This window comes from Numida meleagris, chromosome 1, assembly GCF_002078875.1.
Source record: "Numida meleagris isolate 19003 breed g44 Domestic line chromosome 1, NumMel1.0, whole genome shotgun sequence".
Lineage (NCBI taxonomy): Eukaryota > Metazoa > Chordata > Aves > Galliformes > Numididae > Numida > Numida meleagris.
In genome coordinates, this window is record NC_034409.1 from 190,905,013 (window position 1) to 190,921,990 (window position 16,978).

Consider the following 16,978-nt stretch of genomic DNA (forward strand, 5'->3'; position numbering starts at 1 on the left):
CCAGCTCCCTGTTATTTAAGCTTATCTTAAATAACTAATTTTTTTTTGTTTGCTTGTTTGTTTAGGCCAATGGTGGCCTCAGGTCTCCTCCCCCTACCTCTTTCCCACTGCCTGGGGGTTGCCTCTGTGCCCCCCTACCTCACCCCCCCCAGTGTGTGTTCCTTTCTACTTCTTCCCTAAACCAAAAAGAGTGGGGAGGGGCACAGGGCAGTGCCGTCTTCCTCCTCCTCTCCCCTTCTCCCCACTCTCTTGTCCCCCCTCTATGTGGGGTGAAGCATGAAGATGGGTCCCCTCCCTGCTCTGTGTATGTGGGGTGAGAAACGGGTTGGGGGGGGCACACAGAAGCCCCCCCCCCCCCAGCTCTGCTATTGTGGGCGATCTCCTCCCCCCCCTTTTCCCCCCGCACACACAGCCATTGTGCTGTGCTCCATGCTTTCCAAGCCCCCTTCCTCCTCCTCCTCTTACAGCTGGGCTGGGGGCTCAGAGCTTCTCCCTTTCTCGCTCCCAATGACACCCCTTGAACTGGGAGAGGCGGAGGGTGCCTTGTCCGCTCCTCCTCTGCTCTCCCTTCAGCACAGCAAGGGTTGGGTTGCCAGACTCCGGTCCCTCTGCGATGGCTGCGGGAGAGCCTTGGGCAGCAGCGCGGGGGCCTAGGGGAGGGATGCCAGCAGGGATCCAGAGGGGAAGGTGCTTGTTGCTCTCTGTCTCGATTATTGGTTTGCTTGTTGCCTCTGCACTCTTGCCACATAGGGAGACTGCTGGGCTCACAGCGCATGCTCGGCAGGCCCCATAGAAACTTCCTGCTGCTGGAGAATCCCAGCCCAGGGCTGATTTGGGGCCAAAAAGCGCGGTTTGCCCCCCAGATCTGACTCTTTCCCCATCAAACCCACCCTCAGTGTGGGGGTTTGGGGCTAAATTAGCATGGGGGTGCTTCCTCATGGAATGAAATTGCTTTTTTTGCTGAGTGCAAACGTCCTGTCTGTGAGTTCACGCCAGCCAAAACGTAATATGGTTCATTTACTGCTCCTTATGCTGTCCAGTACCTAATGAATATGAAAAGGGAAAGTGGGATCCACTAACTTCCAAACACAGGGTTAACTTATGGAAATATAGGCATTTATTTTAAATTTCCCCTGCATTCCTCTACCTGTCATATTACATAAAAGGTTAATTCACAAAAGGATTGTTCTGTTCAACTTTTGCTAAACTTAAAATAAAAGCCACCGACACCCTTGAAAGTTTGAATACGTAATGAAAATATCAATTTTAAAATAATGTCTGTGAAGATAACGAAGCTCAGTGTGTGGAAAAAACGTCAATTAGCATGTAACACTTCTTGTGTGTGGACTGCAGAATAAATTAAAGTCTGAGCTAGTGACCTAAGTGTATGCTTTTGATAAAAATCTTTCAATTTCTGATGTGTTTGCGGGGGGGGTACCGATAGGAAAACAGCACAGCTCTTCTCTGGATCGCTGGTGAATGACTTGCATTGTGGAGTTCATGGTGGGGTGACATACGGGTGTGATGGGTGCCAAGTTCTTAAACTCTTTGCTTTTCTCCTCCTGTCTGGGGGGGACACGGGGCAGGGTTGTGGTGCCGGTAGCTGTTGGTCGCAGTGTTTTATACTTTTGGACATACAGTTGCAGGGAGTAGGTTCCTCTGTGTGATTTTGACATATATTAGTTCCCAAAGTGCTTTTATCTTATGTGTATAAGTCAGAAAGTTGCGAAGCGTTGTTTGAAAACTGAAGAAACGTTCTTCTGAGCATCCGTTGCTTACCAACAGCATGTAGTTTTTCTTTGGAGGACAAAAGAGGTTTGGATTTCAGTTATATACGGTTTCACTTTTGATACCAAGTGGACTTACATTGACAGAAATGTAGGTATTAAAAAACCCGAAGCAAACAATCACAAAACTTCAGAGTGTTTTTTCTTCGGAACTTATGATCTTGAATGAGTTTTAAATCCCAGCTGGAAGGTGACGTCTCTGTGGAGCTGCTCTCCATGTTCATCTTGCGATGGAGGAGGGAAATGAATAGTTTGGGGTGCATGGTGCTTGGAGCTCGTGCTTTTGTGATGGTCAGCTGCTCCATAAGCTTGCGTTTGATTCTTTTTTAGTTTACGTCTGGAGAGTTAATGCTGGAAGATGCTGGTGAAACTTATAACCATGAACCTCAGGGAGAACTAGGAGCTCAAGTTTGAATGCTGTTCATTAGTTGTTACATTTTCCTGTTAATAATGAACAAGCTCGTTGTTCTAATTGCTAAAGAAACAAGGTGTAACCTTCTGCGGGAAGGGATGCTGCGTGGATGCAGAGCAGGCATTAGAGCTAGGAAAAGAGCAGGTATTTCTTAGAGGACTTTGAGATTTCATTCACGCTCAGTGTTTGAGCTGTGCCATGTTACCTCTGCTACCTCAATTCCAAGAGTGACAAGAGTGCCGGAGTCTGAATGTATTTCCTTAGCTGTTCCCTTGCATGCGTGTTGAATTAACTGTGTGGACAGAGGTGTGGCCTTGTCAAAACGTGCTAACCAACTTAAAAGATGTGCTCTGGGATTTGATGGGCAGTGTAAATCGTGCCTGGATAGCAAAGTGTTAAGGTGGTGTTGATCTTGCTGGTCGTCATTGAGTGGTCTTACAGAAGGGGATAAACGTGTACATGTGGAAGCAGCCTTTGGAAGGCTGTACAGTGCAAGAGCTCAGCTTTTCCTGCTGGCGGTTCATTTGTAGGCTGTAACTATTCAATTAAAGCAATGAGACCTATGGTCATTTAGTGAATAATTTGCTGGAGGAAGAATAACGATCTTGCCTTTAAGAATCGTGATTCTTGCTTTCTATGCCATGTCATGACTTGGGTTGCAGTTGTGACAGTCTTCAGCTTCTTCGAGAATGAAGGAAGTTGTGTTTCTTCAGTTTGTGGCAGTGCTAACTTAAATGCTTGCTAATTGACATGCCTCAAAGTAAATTGTCTCTTAGGATTTGATTTATGAAGAGATTCAATGTATTATTTGAACTCTGCATTCTTATGAGGACTGAGCTGTCCTTACCCCCCATGTTACTGTGCTTTTAGATGCAGAACTAATACAGGTCATCTTATGATGTGGGGCCGTACCTTAACTCTGTTGCATCTGCTTGCTTACAGAAGCAAAACTGTGCACACTGGGACAAATAATCGCAGTAAAACAACACTTCTTCTCATGAACAAGTTTTTTGCAAAGAGCTTTACTTGTAACAGAAGAGCAGTTGCCAGTTTAATATTTTAATATATATGATGAAGGGGAGTAAGAACGATATCTGTATTTAGGGCTGTGTTTAAGGAACCATGATATCAAATCACCACCTCCTTTGTGTTTGTAAATAGCTTGAGAATTGGTATAAATGTTAATTAAGCACTTTGTATCTTGTGAATGGAAATATTAGTAGAACGTTAGCTTGCACAACAGAGATGTAATTTTACACATGACTACTCAAAACGCTTGCTGCTTTGCCAGGTTCCCTAGTGTGTGAATGGGAGAACTTCTCACTGAGGTGAATGGCGTTTCCCGAAGCGTGTTAGGCTCTGTTAGCTCCCCAGTTTTTGCAGGCTTTTCTTAGCAGTGTGAGGTTGCATTTGTTCTCGAGAGAAATGGTAACAAGTCTGCACGCTGCAAAGCAGCATACTTGCATCAGTGTCCTCCCAGTGATGATTAAGCTAAAGGTAATCTTGACAACACAAAATAGAGTATGTGTTGGCGTGCAGAGCTCCTCTCTGGAGCACTCTTGTGCCTTCTCACCAGAGCTCAAGCTTCTTGATCTCCTTAGATCCTTGACGTTCTCCTCCTGACAGATTGAGCCAACTTAGGTGTTTCTCTTCGTTACCGACCAAAGGTGTTGAGTTTGGAGTTTGATAACAACAACGCTCTTTGTGTGCTGGCTCAGATTTCAGTGGTGCAAAGAAAGGTGCAATGAGATGCAGGTGCCTGATAGTAGGTTCCTTTTCGTAAATCTTTTCTCCCTCCTTTTTTAGCTTTGTAATGGGAGCCGAGGTGAGAGGCAGTGGGAAACCCGTGCAAGTCATTTATGGTTTCTTGAAATTTTTTGAAGTACGCCTGCTACCATGTTGTAGAACTCACAGTCTGTTTTCTTGGGAGCTACCATGCTTCAGATCAATAAGTTAAGTTTTATAAGCTGCTTTATTTGTCTAAATCTTCTGGACACCTAACATCTTTTCTCTTTTCGAAGGACGCTGGAGGCTGAAGCCCTTTGTTTCAGAGGATTATGTCAGTTTTCCCATTGTCATCCCAATACCTTTGGAAAGCTTTACTGCTTTGAGCTTAAGGGTTCTTACCATCCTCTGAAGAAATTAACGATTAACGATGATTTATACGGCTGTTGAATACTTGCACGGGAGAAGCATACCTGGAGCTCTGTGGCTGTTTAATGCAGCAAACAAAGGCCAACAGGATCTGATGACAAGGAGTCTGACAGACTTTCAAGCTCCAGAGTAGGAATGTTTGTAATGAAGAAGGAAACATGTTGTTCCATTGATGTGATAGATTGTTTCTGCTTGTTTTTTTTTTTATAGTTGAGACCAAGCCTGTTTGTACAGCGCTGATCAGAAGTTACCAGGTTTGATGTGACTTTAGGTGAAAGTCTTGATACACTGCAGTAGCCTTCGATATCCACAGCTGATTGTTTAGTGTTAAAAGTAGAAAATAAACGTGATGTGGAAGTAGTCAAATGCTAATTGAGTGATTAATATTGTGCTTGAAACTTCCTGTCTGGTTTCAATGCAGGAAGATGTAGTCCTGTACTGTCCTCCCATGTAGAGGATGAACTTCTGGCATCTACTGTTGGTAGTGTTTGTTTTGGTGGGTGGGAGGAGCTAGTTCACACATCAGGTGATGCTGGATATTTGTCATCTAACTTGTTAATTGTGGCTATAACAACATCTTAGGGTTGCTGCTGCTGTAAGGATCTGTCAGCTAGGCAGAAGTCACTCTTATCAGCTTTGTGGGGCTCTGCTTGCATCTACTCCTGCCCCGTATGAATAATACATGTAACTGCTGCTTTAAATCACTTAGCAGTCACCTAAACGCAGGTCAAACTTGCATGCATATATATATATATGTATAAAATAAGTACATAAATATAAAATAAATAGATCACTGCCATCCTGCTGCACCTAGGGACTGAACCAAATTTTCAAACGTTGTCAAACCCATTAATCCACCTGTTAGGAAAATGCAATGTATTTAAGTTAACAATAAAATACTGAAGAATAAAAATGTCAGATTCGATCAGTGGACTTGCAAATAAGCGTGTACCTTGTGAACTTAGGAATATACTGTGTTACTGCTGCTCTTGTTTCATTTTTGAGTACGACGGAGGTTCTGCCCCTCTGGTTTGTTTAAAATTATGCAGCTCCACGTTTCTTGTCGTTGGGGTGACGGATTTGCTGAAGGTAGACTCCAGCTGCTTGGAGCTGAGATTCTCCCTGTATAGCAGGGCTACATTTGGAGACAGTAGGAACCAAGGATACTTGTTCTTGTGCTGCCTTGATGGTAAATAGATCTCTATACTCTACTACAGGATAAACTTTTCTTGTCTACGTTTCAGTCATTTTGGATTAGTGTGACTTTGAGGTCAACGTGTCTTACCAACATGCATTTTTAATTTCTTTCCTTATGAATTAAGTTTATCTTGGAATTAATTGCTTCATAACAGAGTATGGATGTCTGTCTCTGTTTTAACTGTTCCTATTTTGCTAGTTTTCCATGGCAAGACTTCATATCATTACTGTAGATTGATCTGGCATGTCATCTCACCTGGAATGTGGGCTGGGAACACCCAGTGGGCTGCGAGTTCTAGCTGGGCTCCACGTTTCTTCGGATCCTGTATGGAAGATGGACAAATAGAGTACTTGTGGGTAAATGAGCAGGTCCAGTTTCTGTCAGTAACACTGTTTGCTGGAAGAAGATGACAGAATACCACGCTGAGTGAAGAAAAGGAACTCAGAGCGCCGATTTCTGCCCTGGCAGAACACCCCTGCTAAAACTCAACCCTACCAGGACTTAACACAGGTTCTGGTGTGGGCCCTGTGCCTCCCTCAAGGAAGGGTGATGTGCTTCTGGTAGGTGGCTTGGTTCTATTCAAACACGCTTCAGATGGCGCAGAGCTGGAGAACAGCTTTTCTGGAAAGGTGATGGTCCCTCCCAAGACACAAAATCTCAAGGATTGCTTATTTTTAACAAGCGTGTGAGGTTCAGGCATGCAAGTGGGAATTGTGGCCGGTGTGAAATTGTTTACTGAAAGAAGCCCCATGGGCTCTGTCGTCAGATACCTACATGAAAGAGCTTCACAAACATCAAACTGAGTTTTCAGTGACGCCATGGCGTGGAAGCTAGGAGTGATGTTCTGTCCAGGCCTTGGCCTTATTTTGGCACGTTCAAAATAGCATCCCCAATGGAAAACGTAAGCTTCAACAAAGTTCTTTCCTGCCTGAAGATGCTGAGTGCTTCTAAACTTAGCTCAGGTTGCTGAAGGAGCCTAAACTTCTCCCTAATCTTCAGGAATCCTAGTACTTCACCCTAATCTTCAGGAATACAGAATTTAGGGCATATCGTATTTGGAACACGTTTTGTACTGTGTGTTAGGGGTAGGTGCTGCTTGTCCCATTTGGGTGTGTTGTGGGAAAACAGCTCCAGAATGTGTTTTGACAGCCACAGGAAAACCCTTCCAGATGAAATCAGCCATCCATCAGTCTTGTGTCCTTGGCACTGGTCAACTGCAGGGATCGACAAAAGCTGTAAGAGTTTCTCCAAGTATTTTCCCTGCATCCAGGAGCTTGTAGCCCAGAGGCTTTTTCTTTTCTTTTTTTTTAAAATCTTTTTCTTTTTTTTTTTTCTTTCTAGTTTACTTGAATGGAGCTTTTTCTTTTTTTTCCTCTTTGGGATTATTTCAAGGTAATGCTGTTGAATGTAAGAGGAGCCAGCAGATTCATGTGCACATTATTTGTGCTCCCTGCTTGGTAGCCCCACTTCTGAGCCCATTCTGAAGGTGACATTTAGATTAGCTTGTTTATGGCCCCTGCTAAACTGAGAAGCCCAGGGGAACTTCTGGAAACTTCACAGTGTTGCTGATATGAAGATTAAAACAGAATGTCTATTTGTGGTGTCCCTGCGCTCTGCAGTAGCTGATAGATGGCATCCCCCTGGCAGAAACATGCTTGAGTACCTGGCAGGTCTTGGTGCTTTGTGACTTGGAGGCAGAAGGCAGGAGGGACAGAAAGAATTCTTTTGGTGGTGCAAGGGAGGAACCAGAGCCATTGAGCTGGCAAGAAGGGATGGACGATGGGAAGAGGAATAAATGTGGTTTTAAAGAATATTGAGTCAGCGTGCTTGCTCGTTTCCAAAGCCAGCTGTCTTGGGGTTCTCTGGAAGGATCCATTTCAACCTGAAGATCTGTTCAGGACCTTACAGCACTTGTGAGCTATGGCTGTATTCCTCTGGATTTGTGGCAGTTGGAGTTATTCAGCACTTTGTGCGTGACTGCTCACCACTGGGACAAGGGTGCTTGGTGGTGGTCCCCAGTGCTTGCCCTCTGCTGTGACCAGTCCCTTCCTTGGATGCCAGCAGTGGGACAGAGCACTGCGTCTGTGGCTTTGGAGCTTAATAAAACTATCTATTTTGATCCAGGTATTAAATTTTTTGGGAAATAAATAATAAAGCTTGGACAGGAGTGTGTGTGTGTTTTTGCCTTGCAAAAGCAGCATAGGTTTTGTTTCAGCTGTAGAGCACAGCCAGGTCTGTGGCTGTTGATAACACTTAAGTGTTCTTTCCCCCCCTATTTAATTTCCCTTTCTCTCCTTCCATCTCCACCCTTTTTCCCCAATCAGTGAACTCTCCTTTGCTCTGGTTGTTCTACAAAGCTCAACAAACACGCTGGCATGAACAAGTATTTCTCAGTAGCCAGTAGCATTTGTCAGTCTCCCATACCCAGTTTGACATCAGCCTGATGCAGACATTTCTCTTCCCCAGGAGTGACACAGAGCTCTTAAAGCTGGAGTGGTGGAGGATTTCTGAGAACTACAGGAGAAACTGTGACCTTGCTGAGGCCTGTAATGGTCTGGGGACAAACAAACCATTTCTCAAAGCGAGGGAGGGCCCGTTTCTAAAGATTCTTACGCTTCAGCAGCTGCCTCATTGCGTGAGATTTCTTTCCATGATGATCAGTTAGGTCTTGTAGTGCCTTGGAGAAAAATTCTTTTTCTTCTTTCTCTCTCTTATTTTTTTTGCTTCCTTTCTTGTTTCGTTTCCAAGAAACTGGTGGTTATCGAGTTTTGGCTCTTGGTTGTCTTAGGCTGTGCCATTTGTCTCACCTTGCAGTCAGTCCTAGTTGGCCAAGACCCAACGCAGTACTGTGCTGAATGAAGTTGGTTATTAAGCAGAATTTGTACACGAGTAGTCACTTGATTTCCTCCTCCATTCTGTGTCCCCCTCATACACCTGGCTGTTTTCCAACTCCTCTACAGCTATCTGGTGACAGAAGTGCCAGGGCACGTTCGTTGCCTTTTAGTGTTAATGACTACCAGGATTATAATGGTTTCCTCCTGAGAACAAATGGCCATGGTTCACAAAAGCCATATTAATTAGTGGATGGTAGAAGTGTATAAATCCTAGTTTGACCCCAGAGCTTGTGGTGTGATGCTGTTAACGCGCCCAAGAAAGCATCCAAGGTAGGGGACTGCATATTGAGTGTTCACCTGGAAAGCTTCCCCTGCACTGGGGAAAGAGCAGGGCTGTCTGGAGAGCTCACTGGAAGGGAACTGGCAGTGGGAAAGTGCTGCTTTGCTGGAGCTGCTGCACTAAGGGGCAAAACTGTCCTTTAAAACACTTTTTTCAACTTAGACATTCTGCAAGGATCTGCTGACCCCCTGTGTGACAGTAGCAATCTGCTTTGGTTTGGAAGGGTTACAGTAGGTGAAAAGAAGTGATACAGTAAGAAGAGAGCTTTTGGAAAAGATGAGGGAGCCCCAAAGCAGTCGGAAGTGAAGGAGGAAAAAGGGTGAATGTGTCCTAGGTGCAGCCTGCTTGCAAAGCTGATGGAGGTCTCTGAATTTTTGTCTGCCAAAATGGAAGCAGGATAAGCGAAGATAAGCTTAAGGGCGGGATGTTTTGATGCCAAGCAGAAGCTGTTTGAGGGGAGGAAATCGAACCCTGACAAAGCCCAGGAGAATGTAGTGGGAGCTGGCAGCAGTGAGAAGGAAGCTAGCAAATCTGAGGTGGGTTTGGAGAGAAGAGATGTAGAGAAAAAGAACACAGGCTGGGATAACGGATGTCTGAAATCGTTCGCTACGATAATTAAAATAGGGACACTGCTGAGAACTTAAGTAACCTATTTGCATAATGTATTAGTAGGCTAATTTGTGATATCCTCGTTCCAGTTCTGCTGTCTTTCTGGCAGCGAAGATGAAATACGATAAAAGTGATGCGTTAGGAAATGATGTACATGCTGGTAGTATGAACGCGTCCTGCTTTGCCAGGCTCAGATACTCGTCTGGCTTTCTGCAAGAGTTTAGAAATACGACTGGTAAAAATATACAGGCTCGAAATCAGAGCACAGGAGTGGAAAGCGGAGCGACCAGCACGTTTCAAGGAGTCTAACAAAGATTGAAGGGATCAAATGCAAGAAGCTTGCACATCTGTTTTTGATAAACTTTATGAAGTTGTAGTTTCCTACTTCTGATGTGATGTTCTTCTCCGAAGAAAAAGATATTATGCTCTTTTTTTTCTGACTTAAAAGACGCATGGATATGTGGATTACGGCTGATGGAATACTTAGGTATATATGCAAAAAGCCTTTCAAGGAGGTCACTGGTTTCTCTGGTCGACATGTGTTCCACTGCAACTTTACCTGATATGTCCAAAATAGGAACTATCACGCCCAGCCTTTTCCTTGATGTGATTCCTTGTGGCAGGAGGAATCAGGTGAGCCATGGAGCGTGCAGTTAGCCCTTGCGGTTCACAACCCGACGTGGTACTGCATGCTGATGTTGCCAGCGGTCTGTGCTTTCTCCACCCCACTGATAACGCTCCCTGGCTGAGGGAGGGACACTGGGGGGCACTCAGCCCTTGTAACCAGCAAGCACTGAATGCTCATCAGCATCCAGAGTGGTAATCACTCAAACACAAACTGATTAACCAACAGGAAACAGTTTCCAACAAAGGCTGGAAGAAAGGGAGTTCTTGTTGTGGCTGAAGTCAAGAGGAATTTCATGTGTTTATTGTAATTATTTTCTATGGCGTGGACACTTGACCTTACGTGCTAAGAAAACAGAAGGAGGTGAGATGAGTGGATGCTGATGGCTGCAGAGATGTGCACTAAGGCTCCCAGAGGTTTGTGTTCCTCTCGCCGTGTAGAAACAGCAACATGGTGTATTGAATAAAATTTAAAAGTGATTAAAATTGAAATGCCTTTCACATGCGGCATAATTGCAATCGATTGCTGCAAGTTATTACTGAGGCCAGAGCAAACAAGATTTAGGTTCTAAGACATGCTGAGTTGTAGTAAAAATATTGAAAAATAAAGCAAGAACTTGAAGTTTCTTGCTTCTCTGCCCACATTCTGAAGCAGCAGGTGGTGGTCACTGTCCGACCAAGACCTGGGTTATGTGCGCTGTGGCTCCGATGCATTTCGTCATTCTCTGTTCCAAGTGCTGTGTATAGACACAACTTCTACTGCCAAGGTTTGCTCTCCTTGCTGTCTGCCTGTGTAGGAAGGGAAGATTCAGGGTGAGCAGTTGCACTGCAGCACCTTCCTTGGAGCTGCAGCACGGGCTGCCCAGCTCTTCCCAGCTCCTGACAGTGTCTCCGTGTGCTTGGTTGTGTTATGGGTTTGTATCTCAAACCCAACTTGTGAGTGACAGCAATATGTTAGAATAAAGCAGCTAGAAAGCCACTGTCCCTTCAGGCTGTAACCATCTTTCCTTCCAGCTTTGTAGCTTCAGGTCTGCCTAAAGAGATGGGAGATAATGCTGACTTATAACTACTCCTTGCAATTAATTACATTACCGAGATGTAATGTAGATATTTGAATATTGTTAGCCGGTCAAAACTTGAGTTTGCTTGTAGAAGTTCTGACTTCAGAGCTGCAAGTTTCAAGGAACGAGCCTTCTGTGAATTCTCACTTTGTCTGGGATTCAGTTATCGGCTCACATACGCAGTTTGCTTGTTCTGTATGTCTGAATAATTGCCTTTACTTTAGACCTAAGCTTAAGAAAGTTGGTCGAACCCCACACCTGTTTCCTATTTACCACTAACGCTTTGGCAGGCAATTATCTCAGTTTTATTTCTTAACGTTTCTGTTCTCGCTTGCTCTCTAGATTTCCTAAGAAATAATGGAGAAAAGTTGCTACTAGCTGTGAAAGAATTGTTAAAAAGCCTCAAATTCTGTGTTAATTGGATGAAACTCCTAAAACGTTATGCTTGTGATTTCATCTGCAGAATGACTTTCACCCAGCTGCGTGGCTGCCTTCCTTGTCGGCTGCCGCAAACGCTGAACTTCTGTGAGTGTTTTGCCCAAGTCTCCTAACATGTGCTGCGTCTTTTTCTGGATCTCTGTATTTCTTGAAAACGTTAGAAATTTTCACTTGAACTGCTGATAAAGACATGGGCTGACATTACCTTAGAGCAGAACAAATGTGCAGTTGCTCCATGCCAGCTGACGGGGAAATGCGTTCTGTGCAGCGGGATGACTTGAGTTGGGTTCATCCTCACAGTTTTCTTCTGCAGATCCTTAAAGATCTCTTGTGCTCACGTAATGCTACATAATGTTTGTAAAATACCAAATGCTTAAGTCGCAGTGCTCCCTCTTTCTATGTAAATTCATCGTATGTATTCATCATATATTCATCATAAATTCATGGCATGGTTATATTATTGTATTTCTTCAGGGTCCAGTAAACCGACAACATTTTATGTACTGCGACACCTGGGTTTGCAAGAAATGGTATCTGCAATATTTGGCAGTTACAGAGAAACTGCCAAGAAACGTTACACCTGTTAGTATTGTTCCATAAAGTTACTGTGTAATTGAAGGAAGAGACGGTGCAAGTTTTCTAATTAACTACCAGGCTTGATAGAAAGTGCAGTACAGAAAAATGAAGCCCAATGGTGAACCCCGGCGTATAAATGCTCTTATAAATACAGGTGAGATCAACAATGACTAGAGAAAAAAACTTGCTCTTCTAAATCACAGAATCCTTGAGGTTGCAAAGACCTCTAAGATCATCTGGTCCAATGGGCAGCCCATCCCCACCGTGCCCACTGACCGTGTCCCTCAGTGCCACATCTTCATGGTTCTTCAGCACCTCCGTGGTGAACCCCAAAAAGGGCAGAAATGTCTTCCTGGTAGAACTCATACATGGAAAAACAAACTAGCTAAAAAATTCCAAACGTTTTAGATGTTGTCCACTGAAGACTGAGGAGTGGTAACCTAACCTAGGCCATGAAACTTGCTGTAGAGAAGTGGTTTCATTCAGCCTGATCTGCATCTCCCAATGCTGCCTTTTTATTCAAGTGAATAATTCTGTTAATGATGGAGGAAATTGTCAGCCAGTACCTGAGAAATTTGGCTAAACTGACACCAGACTGATGTTTCTAATAATTAAACAGTGTACGGATTTAAAAACCATTTAAATGTGTTCTTGTTTTCTTATAAGGAACTAAAAAATGACTTGCTTTCAACTTATTCTCTAATGATATATATGTAAAAAAACTTACTACGTTTGTTATGTGCGTAAAGGGGACTCTAAAACAAAACCAGAGGCTTCTCAGCTACTGAATATGCTGCTGTGTTTCATCCTGATTTTCTTCCCTGCACTGAGAATACGACAAATCCGTTTTAATGTAACAGGGTATGTGGTCTTATTCTCAAGGTTAAATGCTGCCATGCTAAGAGAATTGGTTTTGTGTAGCAGAAATTTCTGCGCACAGATAAACCTCCTGAACTAAGGCCACATTTGCAGTGATGGTTCTGTGTCTGAAGGGCAGTGTAAGAGTTTGGTTGACTGAGACTAATCCTTCCCAGTGCCTGGTAACGCTCTTGTATCCCCAAGACCTCACGTGCGTTGGTTGCCAGCTGCTCTCCAACAGAATGAACCTCTGTGCTTTTACTGAGCACGGCCCCTCTGGCCTATGTCAGATGCCTGCTGGATGATGAGCGGACCCTCTACAAGTGTCCTTCTGTCCATGTGCTGTCTGTGGGCTGTCCAGAACTAGCTCAGCGCTCTGCACCACCTCCCACCGTGATTCACACCCACTGCTTTCCTTTGTCACCTGGCTTTGAGGCAAAGAGAAAAGATGCTGCCCATGGGTTCTCTGTATTATAGAAGTATTGAGTGCCAAGGAGGGAAATAAGGAGGCTTTTCTGCTCACAGCCTGAACATCTTGGATAGTTTCTACTCTCACAGTGGAGACCCAGGTGCCTCAGCAGGGAAGATCCTCCCAGAGAGGCCCTTACCTGTTGGTTTTCACTAGCCATTATAAAAGTTGCTTGTTTTGCCGTGTCTTCGCATTTACAGGCTGTGCACCCAGCAGCTTCAGAGAGTCGAGTGCTTGCCTGTGCATGAATTAACCATCAGCCGTTTCAAATCGAGACCTCTCGACTTGCTCAAGTGCACGATGTGGTCATTGGAAGTGACTTCCCATTGAACAACAGCAATTTGTTACAATTTCCAGTCGCTTTCAGTACCCGCGTTTCTGCGCGGTCGGCTTGCGTGCACATTGCTTCCACAGTCTCATTTTTCTTGTTTTCTCTTCTTGTATCCCAGCTTGTGGACTTGGGCCCGTTTTTGATTCAGTACATTTTTTGAAGCAGTCAACTGGGCTTTTATTTGCTGCCTTTCCTTTCCTGGGCAATTTCCAGTTTCTAAAATAAACGGTGTGCTATTTTTTCCTGCGTTGTTTTCAGAGTCATTTTCCTTTCTCCTTTTTTCTATCTCCATTTCATTTTCTTTGCGTAGCACAGTTTGCTTTTCTTCCTTAATCCTGCGTTCTCTGATAGTTCCAAGCTCTTGGGTGAGTCCACTTCTTCAGCTTCCAGAGTTATGTTGCTATGTGATTTATTTTCGTGTATGTGAGAAGGTGACTGATGGTACAGTGGGCATTAGGGAGCACAAGAGATTGATTTGCAGGCTGTAGGGGAGGGTAGGAAGAAAAACATGGGAGGGAAAGGTGCTCAGTAACAAATGGGACAAACGGGTCATAAATTCTAAATATTTGAAAATAATCTCATCGCTAAAAGTAGAGCTGAATTTTAAGGTTGGCCGTGACAGCAAAACCTTGTAGGCTGGTCACACAGCTTTGTAAAAGATCTCGGGAGGGGGAAAGGCTTCTCTGTCTCAGTTCAGAGCACTGCCCCTGTGGGTCACGATTCATCTGTGGTGAAAGAGGAGGTGTCCTGGGATCCTGGGGTGGGAGGGAGTCAGCAAGGTGAAACCTTCCCCTCACTGAGTGGTGTCAGAATGGCACGTGCTCTGCTTAGCCCAGGGGAGCAGGGAGTTCTCCACTGGGTGTTTGTGCAGGTAAGGTCTAGAAAGGTTCTTGCTGTGCGTATGGAACGATCTAGCTGCTGAGCATCCAGATTTCAAAGTGCTTTGCTAGGATAGCGGTGTCATTTAAATGTGAGCGTGGTTGGTTTGTTGTTCATGCCTGCCAAAATCTTTCTAGGAACAGGATGTAAAAAAAACTACTCGGTGTCTTGTTCTTTCTGTTTTTTTTTTTTTCAGATTTTCAGTTTAATTACAGCTTGTTTGATTGCTCTTTTGCTCTCCCTAGGAAGACAGAGCACATTTTTCTCCCCTTTCCTGCATCTCCTTTTTGTGGGCGCACAGCTTGGAGGTAGGATGGTAGCATTCATCAAGTGAGTCAGCTGGACGATAAGATATTTAGGTTGTCCTAAACAGAAACTACTGCTTTTTATCTTGGGAAATGATATAGGCGTCAAATAAATATATTTTTTTTTTATGCCAGGCTTGAATGAGCATATGAATGGAGCCCTATGTTCTGCATGAATCCCATTATCATGGTCATTTTTCAGATGTTCTCCGTAACTTCTTGTCTGGTTCCTATAGAGGTTTTCTGTTCTTCCAGTTACTTAGCATAGCACATTCATACCAAGACCATCATTCTTCTTTCTGGTCCGTGAAGTTCTTAATAACACATCCCAACCACAGGGATCTCATGTGCTTGTTCTAAGAGCTGGGGTGAGAAACAAGTGAAGTTGTTCCTAGGGAGGAACATTGATGTTGGCATAAACCGGTGCTGCTGCTGAAGATCCCAGCCCCTTTCTTCTCCTCAGTATTTCACTTCCCATAGAAGCGTAGAACCCTTAAGGTTGGAGAAGACCACTGAGATCCTCTAGTTCAACTGTCAACCCATCCCCACCACACCCACTAACCATGTCCCTCAGTCCATGTCCACATTACCCTTTTCTTGAACACCTCCAGGGATGCTGACTCCACATCATCCTTGGGCAGCCCGTTCCAATGCCTGACCACTCTTTCTGAGAAGAATTTTTTTCCTAATATCCAGCTATTTAATGACCCAACGGAGAACTCATCTTTGGTTGAAGCTAACCTAGAAGTCACGGTGTTTGCTTCCTCAAACTGCTCGTGGGCCTTCAGATTTATGTACACCAAAAAGAGAATATTGGAGGTGTTAGAAATGTGCTCACTTGTCTCTTTGGGTGCTCTGGTCCCGCTTGCTCCGGCGCCGGCAGTGGAGGAAATTGGACCATGGTGGAAGCTGTCTGATATTTGCTTGCCATTAAATTCCTAACATAGAGTGCTAGTAGATAATGCATATGTTTTGTATGGTTGAAAATGGTGAGCTAGTAGAAGAGGAGATGGGAGGTATTAATGAGCCCATTGGTCTCAACTGCCCACATCCTTAGCATGGTTTTATTTGACAGTGAAGTCCTACCATGCTGAAGTCACCGTGGTCATCTCATCTGAAATCTGTCAAGGGAGAAAGACAAAAAAGCGCAAACTGTTAATGGTAATACTTGCCCTGTTTATCTTTGGAGTCACTTTTTTTTTTTTCTTTCCCGTACCACAGCGAGTTAGCATAGTAAAAGGCTCTACTAGTATAACTGGGAGGACCTGTTTGTATTAGCAAAGCATGCAAACTGCCAGCTGCTTTTGCATCCCAATATGTTGCTTCTTGCACCCTTCCCCCTGCTCCCCAAGTGCAGGGGGTTCCTTGTACTTTTCCTTTCCTCCCTGGAGGAAGACAGAGGCACGGGCTTTGCAATTGAATTCAGTGCCAGGGGCTCCGAGTGCACCGCTGTTCCCATCTTCCCCTCCACGTTGTAGATCTGCTCTAATACCATGGTCTTTGCTTGTAATCATCTTCCCTCCAGGCCCAGGGCTTTGTGCTGCTTTTTCTGTTTTCCTCCATTATTTCACCTGGTTTCGTTCAGGCGTGTGTTCAGCTAGGAGCGGGTTAATTTTAGCAGGGTAAATGACAGGAGGTCAGGAGAGGCTCTGGTTGTATGGGAAGGTGTTAATGGGTAGGAGGCACAGCCAGCTCTACGCAGGTGCCTGAAGCTAAGGCTTTTCTAACCAGGTGACAGGTCTTCCATGTGTTCCTATTTCTTCTCCGCCATAACTGCAATAACTGATGGAGGGAACGCTCCCTGAAATGCTGGGATGGATGATGTTCGAGGGATGTTTTCTGATGCCCAGACAGGGGCTTGCCCTCCAGGAATGTTCGGGACTTGACAAAATTGCTTGAATCACAGAACTGTAGGGGCTAGAAGGGACCTCTAGAGATCATCGAGTCCAGCCTGAACCACACCAGGAGCCCAAAAATTCTATACCCAGTGACTCATTCTTTCTGACTCATTTCTTCTTCCCATGATAAGTCTACATTTTTGAATATCTAGCAGATGGCCGTGGCTTAATTTTACTAGTTTTCCTAAAAGAGGCTTTTTTTTTC

At 44.5% G+C, this 16,978-nt stretch overlaps 1 protein-coding gene across 3 annotated transcripts in view; it reads left to right on the plus strand.

The window, feature by feature from the left end:
* RSF1 (remodeling and spacing factor 1) overlaps positions 1-16,978 on the plus strand; it is a 61,635-nt gene that overhangs the window by 717 nt on the left and 43,940 nt on the right. The window lies entirely within an intron of this gene.